At 39.3% G+C, this 13,608-nt stretch overlaps 1 long non-coding RNA gene across 3 annotated transcripts in view; it reads left to right on the forward strand.

Moving 5' to 3' along the window:
• Positions 1–13,608, forward strand: part of LOC148130236 (uncharacterized) — a 41,915-nt gene that overhangs the window by 19,699 nt on the left and 8,608 nt on the right. The window lies entirely within an intron of this gene.

The following is a 13,608-nucleotide window of genomic DNA, read 5'->3' on the forward strand; positions in this document are numbered from 1 at the left end:
ATCAAATTTAGCAACCCATGGAGGTCTGGATTTGGAGTTACACTCAAAATTAAAGTGGAAAAAAACACTACAGGCTGATCCAACTTTGATGTAATGTCCTTAAAACAAGGCAAAATGAGGCTCAGTAGTGTGTGTGGCCTCCACGTGCCTGTATGACCTCCCTACAATGCCTGGGCATGCTCCTGATGAAGGTGGTGGATGGTCTCCTGAGGGATCTCCTCCCACAACTGGACTAAAGCATCCCCCAACTCCTGGACAGTCTGTGGTGCAATGTGGCATTGGTGGATGGAGCGAGACATGATGTCCCAGATGTGCTCAATTGGATTCAGGTCTGGGGAACGGGCGGGCCAGTCCATAGCATCAATGCCTTCGTCTTGCAGGAACTGCTGACACACTCCAGCCACATGAGGTCTAGCATTGTCGTGCATTAGGAGGAACTCAGGGCCAACTGCACCAGTATATGGTCTCACAAGGACTCTGAGGATCTCATCTCGGTACCTAATGCCAGTCAGGCTACCTCTGGCGAGCACATGGAGGGCTGTGCGGCCCCCTAAAGAAATGCCACCCTACACCATTACTGACCCACTGCCAAACCGGTCATGCTGGAGGATGTTGCAGGCAGCAGAACGTTCTCCACGGCGTCTCTAGACCCTGTCACGTCTGTCACATGTGCTCAGTGTGAACCTGCTTTCATCTGTGAAGAGCACAGGGTGCCAGTGGTGAATTTGCCAATCTTGGTGTTCTCTGGCAAATACCAAACGTCCTGCACGGTGTTGGGCTGTAAGCACAACCCCCACCTGTGGACGTCGGGCCCTCATACCACCCTCATGGAGTCTGTTTCTCACCGTTTGAGCAGCCACATGCACATTTGTGGCCCGCTGGAGGTCATTTTGCAGGGCTCTGGCAGTAATCCTCCTGTCCCTCCTTGCACAAAGGTGGAGGTAGTGGTCCTGATGCTGCGTTGTTGCCCTCCTATGGCCTCCTCCACGTCTCCTGATGTACTGGCCTGTCCTGGTAGCACCTCCATGCTCTGGACACTACGCTGACAGACACAGCAAACCTTGCCACAGCTCGCATTGATGTACCATCCTGGATGAGCTGCACTACCTGAGCCACTTGTGTGGGTTGTAGACTCCATCTCATGCTAGCACTAGAGTGAAAGCACCGCCAGCATTCAAAAGTGACCAAACCATCAGCCAGAAAGCATGCCTATGCTTTCCACCTGTTGTCTATTCCATTTGCACAACAGCATGTGAAATTGATTGTCAATCAGTGTTGCTACCTAAGTGGACAGTTTGATTTCACAGAAGTGTGATTGACTTGGAGTTACATTGTGTTGTTTAAGTGTTCCCTTTATTTTTTTGAGCAGTGTATTTAAATCAGTCACTGTTGTATAGCCAGGTATATCCCATTGGAGAGGGATAATAGAGGAAATGTCACTGGGTTTGCCACCCTGAGCTTCTGGAGAATACAAATCTATCAGATAAATGAATAAATATAGTAAAGATGCTTACAAGTTGACTGGTTTTACGGACAGCATAAGGGAGGTGCTTTGCCATTGCCTCACAACAGCTCAACTCTGGCTTAATCTTCAGATCCAGACAAAGCCAGCCTGATGCTACCACATGCTATGACCATGAAAATACATAAATAGCAGTTCATGTAAAACCAGCTTTTACATTCTATTTCAGTGACCTGATATGAATTACGGACAGCTTGCATTACAATCAGCTAAAATTACTATCACTAGAACAAGTCTTTGGAAGATACAGGATAGGAAGGACAGGGGAAGATTTAAAAAGGTACATGGCACACAGAAAGCTGTTTGCATATTATCAGTCATCCACAGCATCAAGCAGGGTTTAAAAAGACATCTCTCCACATATTTACTATCTCATTATCCCTGATTCTAACAGCCACAATGGAATGGCATGTCTAAATCACATCCCATGTGTATTCATCCTCCCAAGGTACAAATCTTGTTTGTAGATTTGAGAACTGCTAATGCTCTTTTAGTCTTTAGGTACTTGATTTTATGTATACATACATATGTAAACATACATACATACATACACACACAATCTTAAATAAATAAATTCAATCTTCCAAAACAGTATTTCTCAAACTGTGGTCCTACAACCCCTGGAGTCCTCCAAAATCTACTCAGGGGTCTGCAAAATCAAAATTATTTGCCAGTCTACATTGAAAAATAATACAATATTAAAATCTCAACAAATAAGTGTGAGATTTACTGTTGCTATTAACTTGCAAGTCTCTGAAGTGTGGCTATTTCTCTGGATATTTGGGCCAGGAAGGTAAGTGAAAATCTGTGAAACACATATGAGTTGTATTTGTAGAACATGTTAAAGGTGATTAGTTTTAACCTTGGGTGGTTCATTTGTGGTCTAATAGGTTTTACTAACTGAACTCATTTTGTCAGCTTATGAACCGCTGTATGGTTCAAACTTAAAAAATGGCTTAATAATAAAGATTAGTAAGTTCAGTTTTGGGTAAATTCAAATATGACTCTAAACCCAACTGCTATATTCACAGAATACTATATGTTACAATGTTCCATGACAAATAAATCAAATTATGGCTAAAACAATGGCTGAATTATCCAATGCCAACCCTTTTCACCTAGTCTATTATGTATTATGTCATAAAACTTACAGGTTCTGTTATAGCTAATCTCAATAGAAGTAGTTCTGCTCTTCCTGTGGAGTTAATTTCCTGATCGGGTTTTACTTACTGAGATTGACATGAAGCACAAGTACATTTTCCTCCCTCAGATTTTCTCACCATTCCCAGGGACAGTTGGTCCAACCAATTCTAGAGTAGTGGTGGTGGTGGTAGTGGTAGTAGTAGTAGTAGTAGTAGTAGTAGTAGTAGAGAACAGAACAGAACAGAACAGAACAGAATAGAATAGAATAGAATAGAATAGAATAGAATAGAAAACAGAGTTGGAAGGGACCTTGGAGGTCTTCTAGTCCAACCCCCTGATTAGGCAGGAAATCCTACACTATTTCAGTCAAATGGTTGTCCAATCTCTTCTTAAAAACTTCCAGTGTTCTTGTCCTTCCCTCAGGTGCTTCGGAGAATAGCTTGACTCCCTCTTCTTTGTGGCAGACGCTGAGATATCAGAACACTGCTATCATATCGTCCCCAGTCCTTCTTTTCATTAGACTAGACATACCCAATTCCAGCAACCATTCTTTATATGTTTTAGCCTCCAGTCCCCTAATCATCTTAGTCTCTGATCTTCTTGGTTTTCCCCTTCCAAATAAATCCCAAGGAAAATCATCAGGCAGGGAGGGACTCACAACAGTGGTGGTATTCGACCGGTTCTGACCGGTTCTGGTAAGCCGGTAGGAGTGATGAGCAGCGGAGACTGAACCAATTCTCTTCGCCACTCTGCTGTTGGGCCCACTCGCCAGCCGGGCTCCCATACTCACTTTTATCCGCTGAATTTGAAGTGCAGCTGCTTTGCACGGCACAGAATAGTGCCACGCGGCAGCTGCTGAAGCGATCGGGATCATGCAGGCTTGTAGGAGGAGAGTTAAAACACCTCTGCGCCTGCACAAATGCCTCTGCGCCTGCGCATAGTGCACATTTGGTGCGTGCGTGCACGCAAAGTGTGTGCATGCATGCAAAGCACGCCCACCAAGCCACGCCCACTGAACCGGTGGCAACAATATTTGAATCCCACCACTGACTCACAAGTATTTTTTAGATCAGCAAATAGAAGTTTCAGCTTGGCAGAAATAAAAATTAATACACAGCAATCTCCCTTCACGATGGTGGAATAAACTCAAAAACATCACCCAAAGACATGCAACACTCCTTATAACTGAAATAGAACTTAAGGGATTTGTGTGTGTGTGTGTGAAAGACATACTATCATAAAACTGGAAGGTGAATTTTACTTTACAGTTTCCTTAAGCACTCTTTTTGGCTTCTTGTTGTCTAACTAAAGAACTATTGGTGGGATACTAAGTTTAGATGAGTTCCATCTTTATTGAAAATCAGTGGAGAAAGACAGTCCACTCACTATAAGTCAGATCTCACCCATTTAAGTTAACTGAGAAGATGCAGCTAACTTTTCCTAGATCTGTATCAGTATATACTGAGATAAACAAAATTTCACCGCGAACAGCAGCGATGATTTTAACACTACAATTATATCATCAGCATAGTTAAGGAGCTTGAAATACAAATACTAAGCCCAGAAGGTCCTGTCAATGGCCTAAGTGGCTTGTCAGAAAAATGCTAATATAGCAGAGTCATTCACATGAAACTTGATCACACTCGGAAGTATCTGAAAGCAAGCTTGCAAAGGCTATCAGTGTGCATCACATCAGTCAAACACTCATCAATAAAAAAGAAATATTTTCTAGGGGATAAAAAAACCCTGATCCCGGTGGACATCTTTGATTTACTGTCTGCTCTCTGTGTGCTGTAAATTGATCCTACTGACTTCCCACCTCCTCTTAGATGTAACCCGCTTCCGCCTGGGTGCTACAAGAATCATTTACATTGACAAATGGATCCAGCCCAGGCATCAGTGAATCCCTTTTTCTCTCCCACAACAAAACAGCTTTTGTCCCTTTAAGGCCTGTAGCAATCTATGATTTCAGCAGGAGACGTTCTGTCTCAAAGTCAGCTCTGCTTGAGTTTGTGAATGAGAGGAGTGGATCTGTCCAGACAGAAAACACAGCATTTCTTTTGTGCCTGGAAGTTGCCAAGGCATTGACGCACATTTCCTTCCAACATCCTATTTCCCCCACTCCCCCAAGAATTAATGTCCCTTGAAAAATTAATTTATCTGGTGTTACTCAGTGGGTTCAAAGGCCTGAACTGAGCAACATTGATCTGTGCAAGATGTGCCAAGAGCAGAGAAATGGCTGTATTTTCTTTAGCTGGTAATGTATCTTGTTGCAAAACCATAGCCACAATGACACCTGTGGTAGCCTGAGTCTTCTGTAAGGATCAGGATAAACCCTATCATTAAACAGAGAAAGTTGCCTCGGATAGGAAATAGGAGAGAGGCAGGCATGTGCCTAGCATACTCTAATCTAGGCTGCTGGCCACAGGTGCAATGGAGTTTATTATTCTTCCATCAGTGTTGAAAAAATATCCAATTACCAGTATCCATTCTGCATGTGGAATGGAAAGGGGGGCAATAGTGATGCATGTGGAATGTATGTTTTACTTTAAAATTGATTAATGTCTTGATAAAAACATAGAATAACAGAGTTGGAAGAGAGCTTGCAGGTCATTTCGTCCAACCCCATTTAAGCAGGAGAGTCTATACCATTTCAGACAAATGGCTGTCCAATCTCTTCTTGAAAGTCTCTAGTGACGGAGCACCCACAACTTCTGAAGGCAAGCATTCCATTGGTTAATTGTTCGCACTGTTAAGAAATTCCTTCTTAGTTTTAGATTGCTTTTCTCCTTGATTAGTTTCCATCCATTGCTTCTTGTCCTACCTTCAGGTGCTTTGGAGAATAGATTGACCCCCTCTTCTTTGTGGCAGCCCCTCAAATTTTAGAACACACTTCAATGTCTTCATAAAAACTGCTAAGCCCTTTCTCTAAATTTACAGTTTTAAAACTCTCTCTCTCTCTCTGTGTGTGTGTGTGTGTGTGTATGTGTGTGTGTGTATTCCTACTATACCCAGAAATATAAAGCAAAGTCTGCAAGATATATTTAAGTCCATTCCTGTTATGTTCTCACCTTTTCTATGGTTTGGCCAATAAATGCAAAAGTACTAATAAAGGAGAATATTTGTAGCTCAGGTTTTGCAAGAAAATAAGCAAGTTCAGAGAGCACCAAGAAACCCCTCAAATGCAAAAGTACTGTCGTTACTGAGAATGTAAATATACATTTGAAATGGTTATGAAATTATGTTATGGTTATTGTGCATTCTCGTTGATGAAATAACAAAGAAGTGACATGCATATTAACTTAAACACAATGAGGACAACAGAATGAAGTGAAATGCAAATGGAGTGGACAAAATTTGTTGATGCTACTGTGATTAGCTGACAGTTAATACTGATTTGTCCTATTCTTGCATTTATTGTATTATAAGGTAGCCAAGTATATATATCGATTGCCTCTCTTATTATAATACAGACAGCTTTCCTATAGTTCAGGGCCTCCTATTAATAGACTTAGAGAGACAAAATTTCTCCCATAGAACTTTTTTAGGTTAGAAAGAGAAGGCAGCCAAGGAAGCTGCAGAGTCATCTAAAAGCATACTACAGAAAACAGCAACGACTTTAGTTTTGTTCATTGATTTATTTCTTAATAATTTGTAATGATGTTTACAGATACAAGGATATAAAAACTAATACAAACTAGGAAAAATATAAAAAGAAAAAAGTGCAGAGAAAAAGAAAAAATTAAAGAGAAAAGATAAATGATTTTGCCCTTTATCAATAGAAGTCCAAAAAATTTCAGTAACTTATGACCTCTGATATTTCAACAAAAAATATCTTCTTTCCATATCTCATTCCTTAAAACCGCATCATTCAGTCCTAATCAGCAAAAGTTCATTAAGAGTTATCAGAAACAACAATATATATAATTTTGATCAAATAAAACAACTTTGTGTTCCTTTGGTTAACTTTTTTAAATCTTGATTTTTAATCCCTTTAACTGGTGTCCCAAAAGTCCATTTCTTTTCATTTTCTTTTTTGCGTCTTCTCAAAAACTTATTTATACTATATACCTAGTAAATCTAAAATAAGAAAATTATTCATGTCACTCTTCTGATTTACTGTGTATATAACCCTTTTAGCTAGTAAGGCCTCAACCAATTTCATTTGTATATTCAGTGTAACAGTTTTTCAGTATTATTCTTGTAGCCTGACAATTTAAATAACAGATATTCAGAGTTGGAAGGGATCTTGTTAGGTCATCTAGTCCAACAATTTTATATCCATTTTTAGATCCACATTGAATCAGTCTGTTTTATCCAGTAAAAGTTGTTTCTCTACTATAATTTATTTTAAAGCTATATTTATAAATAGCAGACAATCTTAAGAGTAACTAATAAATACATAATTCTCAAATATCCTTGAATTCAAAGTCAGATTATTTTGCTCCGTTCTGTATTTAACTATAATCTTTAGTTCTTTCTGGTTTCCTTTAGTGACATTTCAAAATCCCCTCTTATCGTTTTAAAAAAAAACATTTTCACACACAGAAGTTTCTTACACTTAATTTCAAAATCTTCATAGGAAGGATTCTTGTAATTCACTTTAATAACTTAATTCAAGTCCTTCTATAGCCTCTTAAACTGTTTACAAGTTTACAAAATTGATGTTCTAATTATCCTTTTGCCAGGTTTTTTTTTTTTTCAAATCCTTAAACTTGCATGAAACTTCTTTCATCAAGGATAAAAAGAAACTCACCTGGTTTAATGAAACGTGCCTTTCTGATTCTGAAGGTACTTAATATCCAAAAAGCCATTAACAAGCAATTTCCAGAAGAGATTAAGAAAGGAAATGTGCAAACCAAAAATTTGTTTGGAGGTATTGTAGGAAGTTATCACCCACCCCTCTCCTAAAAAAATGAAATATTCTAGGAAATATTAAAAAAACAGAATATTTCTCTAAAAAGTAGAAAATCAGAAGCAGAAACTCAGCCCCCCCACCTTTGCTAATGGGCCATTACTCTGGCCTAGGCCAGCCTACTTTATATAACAAAGATCTCCAGGTAGAGTTATAGGAATTGCCCAAAGTCCTTTCATTATATCATCATCCAGCAAGGTTCAACCAAGCCTGGGACTCAGGACAGCCTACAGAGTTGCTCCTGCATGGCCCCATGGGAGTCTGACAACCAATCAGAATACAAGCTCAAATTCAAATCCCAACAGAGGGTATAAAACCCAGGCACACTCAGCACATCAGGCCTTCCTTCTTTTCCTTCATCTTGAAGCATGTGATTGTTCTTTTCACTTTGCTCCAAGCCATATGGTCTTGTCCACCATTAAACCATTTTTCCAAGCAGTCACCATGTTTCCAATGTCTTTGTTCCCCACTTGGAACTGAACCCAGAAAGATAATTCTTCCAACAGTACCAAGCTGCAGCTCGGGCAAAATGGCAGTGTTTCAACTCCTAGAACTCTAAAACCTTCCAGAGACGTACAACTCTCCTCATGGGGACCCCACTGTATGGAATGCTTGTGGATAATCCTGGTTCTCTCCTTGCTCTGGAGAGGAAATCAGAGGAGTTGATCCAGTAACAGCTCCTCCTTCTGCTACAGTCATTAGTCTGCTCTTACAGAGCCATCTTCAGCTCACTGTTGCTTTCCCAAGAGTCAGTTTCATTGACTGATTGATTGGCTTGATTCAGTTTGTCACTGCCCAATTCTAAACTGACTCTAGCCAGTTCTTTTGTCAGCAAAGAAAACTTTTCAGAAATTTTGTCAACCAGCAAAATATGCATTGCCACCTGAGTTTGCTGCCAAGAGGGCTTATTCTGAGTAATAATAGCTTACAGTTAACTCAGCTGATTTTGGTAGAAAATAGATAGTATTATGATAGTCACTACATACTCACTGCATCCAAAAAAGGTCTATAATACTCAAAAACACAATAACTTGACATTCATTTCAGTCACATCAATGTATACTTATGATATGGAAAGGTTGTTGCAGGAGTAATTCAGTTCAAAAGAAATCCAATGACATTATTTCTAAGATACATTTTCTTATGAAAAGAAAAAACAAAGAAAAGACTGCTATCTTCCACATCCTCAGTATCTCAGAGTTTTTCTGGCTCTTAAAAATGTGCAAGAGGCACTATCCACACAAAACATTTGGATTGTTTATTTTAAGGAGGTGATGGACAAGTAATACCATCTATTCTTAAGTTGATTTTCAACTGAAAGAACTGAAAGAAAAAGCTAGAATATGCCCCTTGGACTGGTTTTGTACATGATTAGTGTTGGGTGGCAATAACAAAGAATGAAGTCTTGGATAATGTTGCAAAGTAAACACCTTCAAGGTATCCACCTGGAATGTGTCAAACAAACAAGGACATTAATTTGATCATAAAGAAGGCCTTCAAGAGAGTCAGCAAGAAGTTGCTGTCCTTACTACTGATACTCCTACATAGACTTAGGACCACTGTTGAGCCCAAAATCTCTGTTGCTAAGTAAGACAGTTGTTAAATGAATTTTGCCCCATTTTACAACCTTTCTTGCCACACTTGTTAAATGAATCACACCATTCAAGATCCACATCTCTGGTAATTTATAGGGTATTAGTTAACATATAGTTCTACTAACAGAAACTGCTTCTGAAGGGGAATTCTCTTTTCTTTGCATTTGTCTGCCTGAGCTATTTTAGAGTGCAAGATGATCAGAAGATAAGCAGTCTTCTCATGTTTGTATCTTGTCTGTAGTTACTCCAAGATCCTTTATATTCCCTGATAGACTACAAGTACAATCATGTTTTTAAAGTGCAAGGAGAAGGGGTCTACACCCCTTCATGAAGTTACACCCCTAGCATGAAGTTAGAGAAGATTAGATAATTGGCTTTGGTCTAATTCCCATATCTTTTTATTGTTCAGTCTGGCAGACAGCACAAGTTCCTAAGAGATTTGTTCCTAACGTTCCTTCTCCCACTTCCACCCCACCCGTCACCATCCTTTCTTTTTGCTCTGAGGAGCTGGTTGGTCTGTTTGCTTACTTTTAAAAAAAATGTCTAAGTTCACTTCAAAATGCAGCATTAATGCTAAGGGAAGGAATTGTGATGGTATTAAATAAGCTGTTGTTTAGGGAACAAAGAGAGACAACTTTTAAGAATGGAGGAGTGTTGGGACAAGCTATTATTGTTTACAGCTAATTTCAATAAGAAAAACCAGATCCTCTCTATGTTTTACCATAATTAAAATATGTAACCATGGGCTGGGAGTTTGACAGTCCTGCTCTACAATATTCAGTCTCAAAACATGAGAACATAGGTAGTTATGGCAAGCTTGGAGCCATACAAACTCCTGATCACTGCTAATGCCTGAAGTTTCACAATCCAAAAGGATCCTAAAGTTTGCACTTGGTCTTTCAGGGAGAATGCACCTTCATTAAGAGCTGAAAATATCCATCCAGAATAGTTGAATTCCTTACCTAAAACACCTCTATCTTATTCAGCAATAAGTTTTAACCTGTTTCTTTCATCCATCCAACTTGAACTTCATACTACATAGGCTTTTTGAGATGGAAATGAGATGGAATTGAGTAGCATCTGTATACTGAAAATGCTTCCATATAAAACATCAAGAATGGTCTGTCCAATGTTTGCATACAAATGATGACAAGCAAGGGGGCAGGATGAAAACTTGGGATAACCCATGAATTAATGGCCATGAGAAGTATCTCAGCAGTTCCTTCTGAGATATATAACTAGGAAAGAGTCGAACCTCTTTACACCATGATCAATAATACAGAAATATACCATGGTTCAGAAGTATACCAAAACTTAGGAGAACCAATAAGAACACACTTCTCCCAGCACATTATCTATTGTGGAGTCCAGGGCTGTTTCCAGTCTAACTCCAGACTGGAATAAATGAAAGAATTTTGCACCATCCAATACTACCTGGAACTGACCAGGAAGATTTCTGATAATTCCAGAAACTACCAGAACTAAAAGGTTTCTTTCTAGCAGGCTCATTTCAACTTCCTTTAAGTAAATGGAAATCACAATATTAGTCCAGGAGGCATTGGCTACCTCAGAAATCCAGCTGTCTAATCCAATCTTGACAACTTCCACAAGCCAGAAAGAATAACTGTTTGGTGAACAAGTGGGAGGATTCCAATTCTCCAATATCAACTTAATAGTTATACATTCTGTCATTTTGTAGTTTATACTTAATGGATTGGCTCCCAGTGATTAGTATGATCTGAACTTTTTTTCATTTTAGATATTTTATACCAGTCTATGCCGTTCTGATGTTTGAAGACAGACTTTCCTATTATGTCACTAATAGGCAAAGTTTTAGGAACAGTTTCTCAAGTCACAATCTTAGCATGAAACTCCCTACCTTTGAGGATGTATCTTCACCATTAAACTTTGTCAATATATTTAATTTCAGTAATTTGTTTATGCTTTTGTGTGGACATTTTTCACTGTTATTTTATTTCATGAATTGGTCTATGAATTATATTATTTCCCTTTTCTAAACAGCAGGAATTGTAACACACAGTAGTAGGAAGTCTCTCTCTCTCTCTCTAAAAGATACTTAAGCAGTCAGACTGATCTTTGTTCAGCTAGATAGGTGTTAAATTCTGGATAATCAGCTACACTACAGAACAGAACAGATGGGGGGAAGAGAGAATTCTATACCTTATCAGTTCAAATTTGCTGGGGTCACTGTTCAAGCTTTTACTCTGGCTACAGACAAACTGCCCTCTTGTCATTACCTCTGCTTGTGTAAACTCCAAAGTTAAACAAAACCTAGAGCTGCAGACAACATTTATTACCTACTTTAAAAGCAGGCTTATCGTGTGTCAGTGTCTGCTCCCCAACACATTTTCAGGTACTCCTGACCTGCTCTATCCTCATGCAGAACTTTCCATCCAAAAAGGTTGAAGATTTACAGAAAAGCAACATAAATCGCGTAATAAGTGGGAATGTGCTTTTTTCCTGCACTAAAAGGTCCATGAAAGTGCCTGCCCCAGCCACCCCTAGTTTTTCCTCTTAAGTTAGTTTGCTTTATTGTCATTGCACCTAGTACAACGAAATTAAATACCATCTTCAGTGTACATCATACATAAGAAAACTATAAGAATAACACAAAACACACATCCTTTATATTCTAGACACCCCAATGAAAAGCTTTGTCCCCGTTTGAGGTTCCTCTGATGGCTGCCTCCAGTTTCAATCGTCTGAGCTTTTACTGGGCGCTGGTTGTTTGTCTTCATAACTCATCCTCTTTCCTCCCCCACCCCCAGTCATTCCTACTCCCGATTACAAATTCTATATAATACAATTTAGAAGAAGCCCAAGGCTTTACTTGCTTAAGACCTGAGAGTTGATAGCAATTGGATCTGTGCTGTTAATGTAGGTTCCCTTTAGGCAAGTCGCTTAGCTTTGCTTTCCCCAATTCTTTGTTCTTTGCTTCATTTATGTCACAGAATAAAGCCTAGCCCATCATGTTTTCTGCTGGTCTCTGAAACCAGTTAGATGCATATGCATTTTCCCCCAAGGAGCTTTGTTTCTTTGTTGGCAGACGTCCCTGCCAGTAGAGTCTCTGCATTATTTTCTGTTTGCAGAAGCTGCTATTGTCAGATACATGCCATGGTTCCCATATGAAAGAGTGCAGATGCATAATATCATAACTGATAAGCGTGTTCCTGGATATCTGGCACTTTCTGAAAGGAGGAAGTTGCATACATCAGGTGGGACAGGCTCTGGAGAAAGCATGTTAAAATGGCATGACCCACAATTTAATTGACTGAAGGTGTGTGTGATATGTGATATGAAGGTGTGTGTGATATTCCAGCTAGCCAGATACCGCCTTCTCTGACTAATAATTGCGGGCCCTTCATCAGTGAATCAATCAGGAAATCCTTTCCTGGGTTAGATTTTATAATCCAGATGGTGTTACTCAGATTACGTATCGCCTTAGGTGGAGTTCCAACTTCAGTGAGAAAATTACTGCTTTACTAAATACTCAGCAGATGCTGAATCAGAGGCATTTCCCAGTTGCAAAATTCAATTGTGTTTTTTTATTTATTTCCAGCACACCCAATCATGTGCTACATTCTTACCTGGCCATTATATGCCAACTCAGAAAGACCAAAATAAAACAGCGATGGTTTCATTATAACTGTAGACTTCAGAGGCAAGCTTTTTAATTGAGCTATTGATCCAATTCCAATTCCAGAATAAGAAATTATTAAAATCAAAGGTGTTTTTATTATATGGGTCAATGGAGAGAGTTCGTCCTCACTATAATGTCCCCCCACAAAACAATGAGAGAAGTTTTGGGGAATTAGTGGCTCACAACATGCATACATATAGTAAGGTTGGGGATCCCTGCACTACCAGATACATACCCAGCACATAATTGGATTCAATGTTTCTCCTCTGTATATAGCTGCCCCTTTGTGCATCAACAGCAGCTCCCATAGAACTCAGAATACCCCCACAGAGGCCAGCTAACTGAAAGGGAAAATATAGTACAACCAGCTGGTGGTTTTTTTTAAGCTACAGCCCTTAGAAAAGCCCTTAGAGAATATACAGCCAGGTGTGTAGAAACAGAATCTCCATTGGTGGATCCCTACTCTGAGTAGACTCTTAGAAATGGACAAAGCATGTTTACATCTAATAGGAAAAAAGTGCAGTATTATGTATCACATTTTATAAAAAGGGGAATAAGCAAGAACGTTCCAGTGACTTTTAGACATTTCTTCCAAGTTTTATGCCAAATATGATGTTATGTGCATAAAACAATACTGTTCTACAAACTTCCCTGGCTGCTGTTGGGCTTCCAGGTGTAAGCCAAAGTGCTAGTTATCATCTTGAATATCCTACATGTCAGGCTCAGCCCAAGAATGACAGAACAATCTAGCCAAAGTTCAAGATAGAAGTGG

Source organism: Notechis scutatus, chromosome 6 (assembly GCF_049901735.1).
Source record: "Notechis scutatus isolate UNSWTSFEM ecotype Mainland chromosome 6, rNotScu1.2, whole genome shotgun sequence".
NCBI lineage: Eukaryota > Metazoa > Chordata > Lepidosauria > Squamata > Elapidae > Notechis > Notechis scutatus.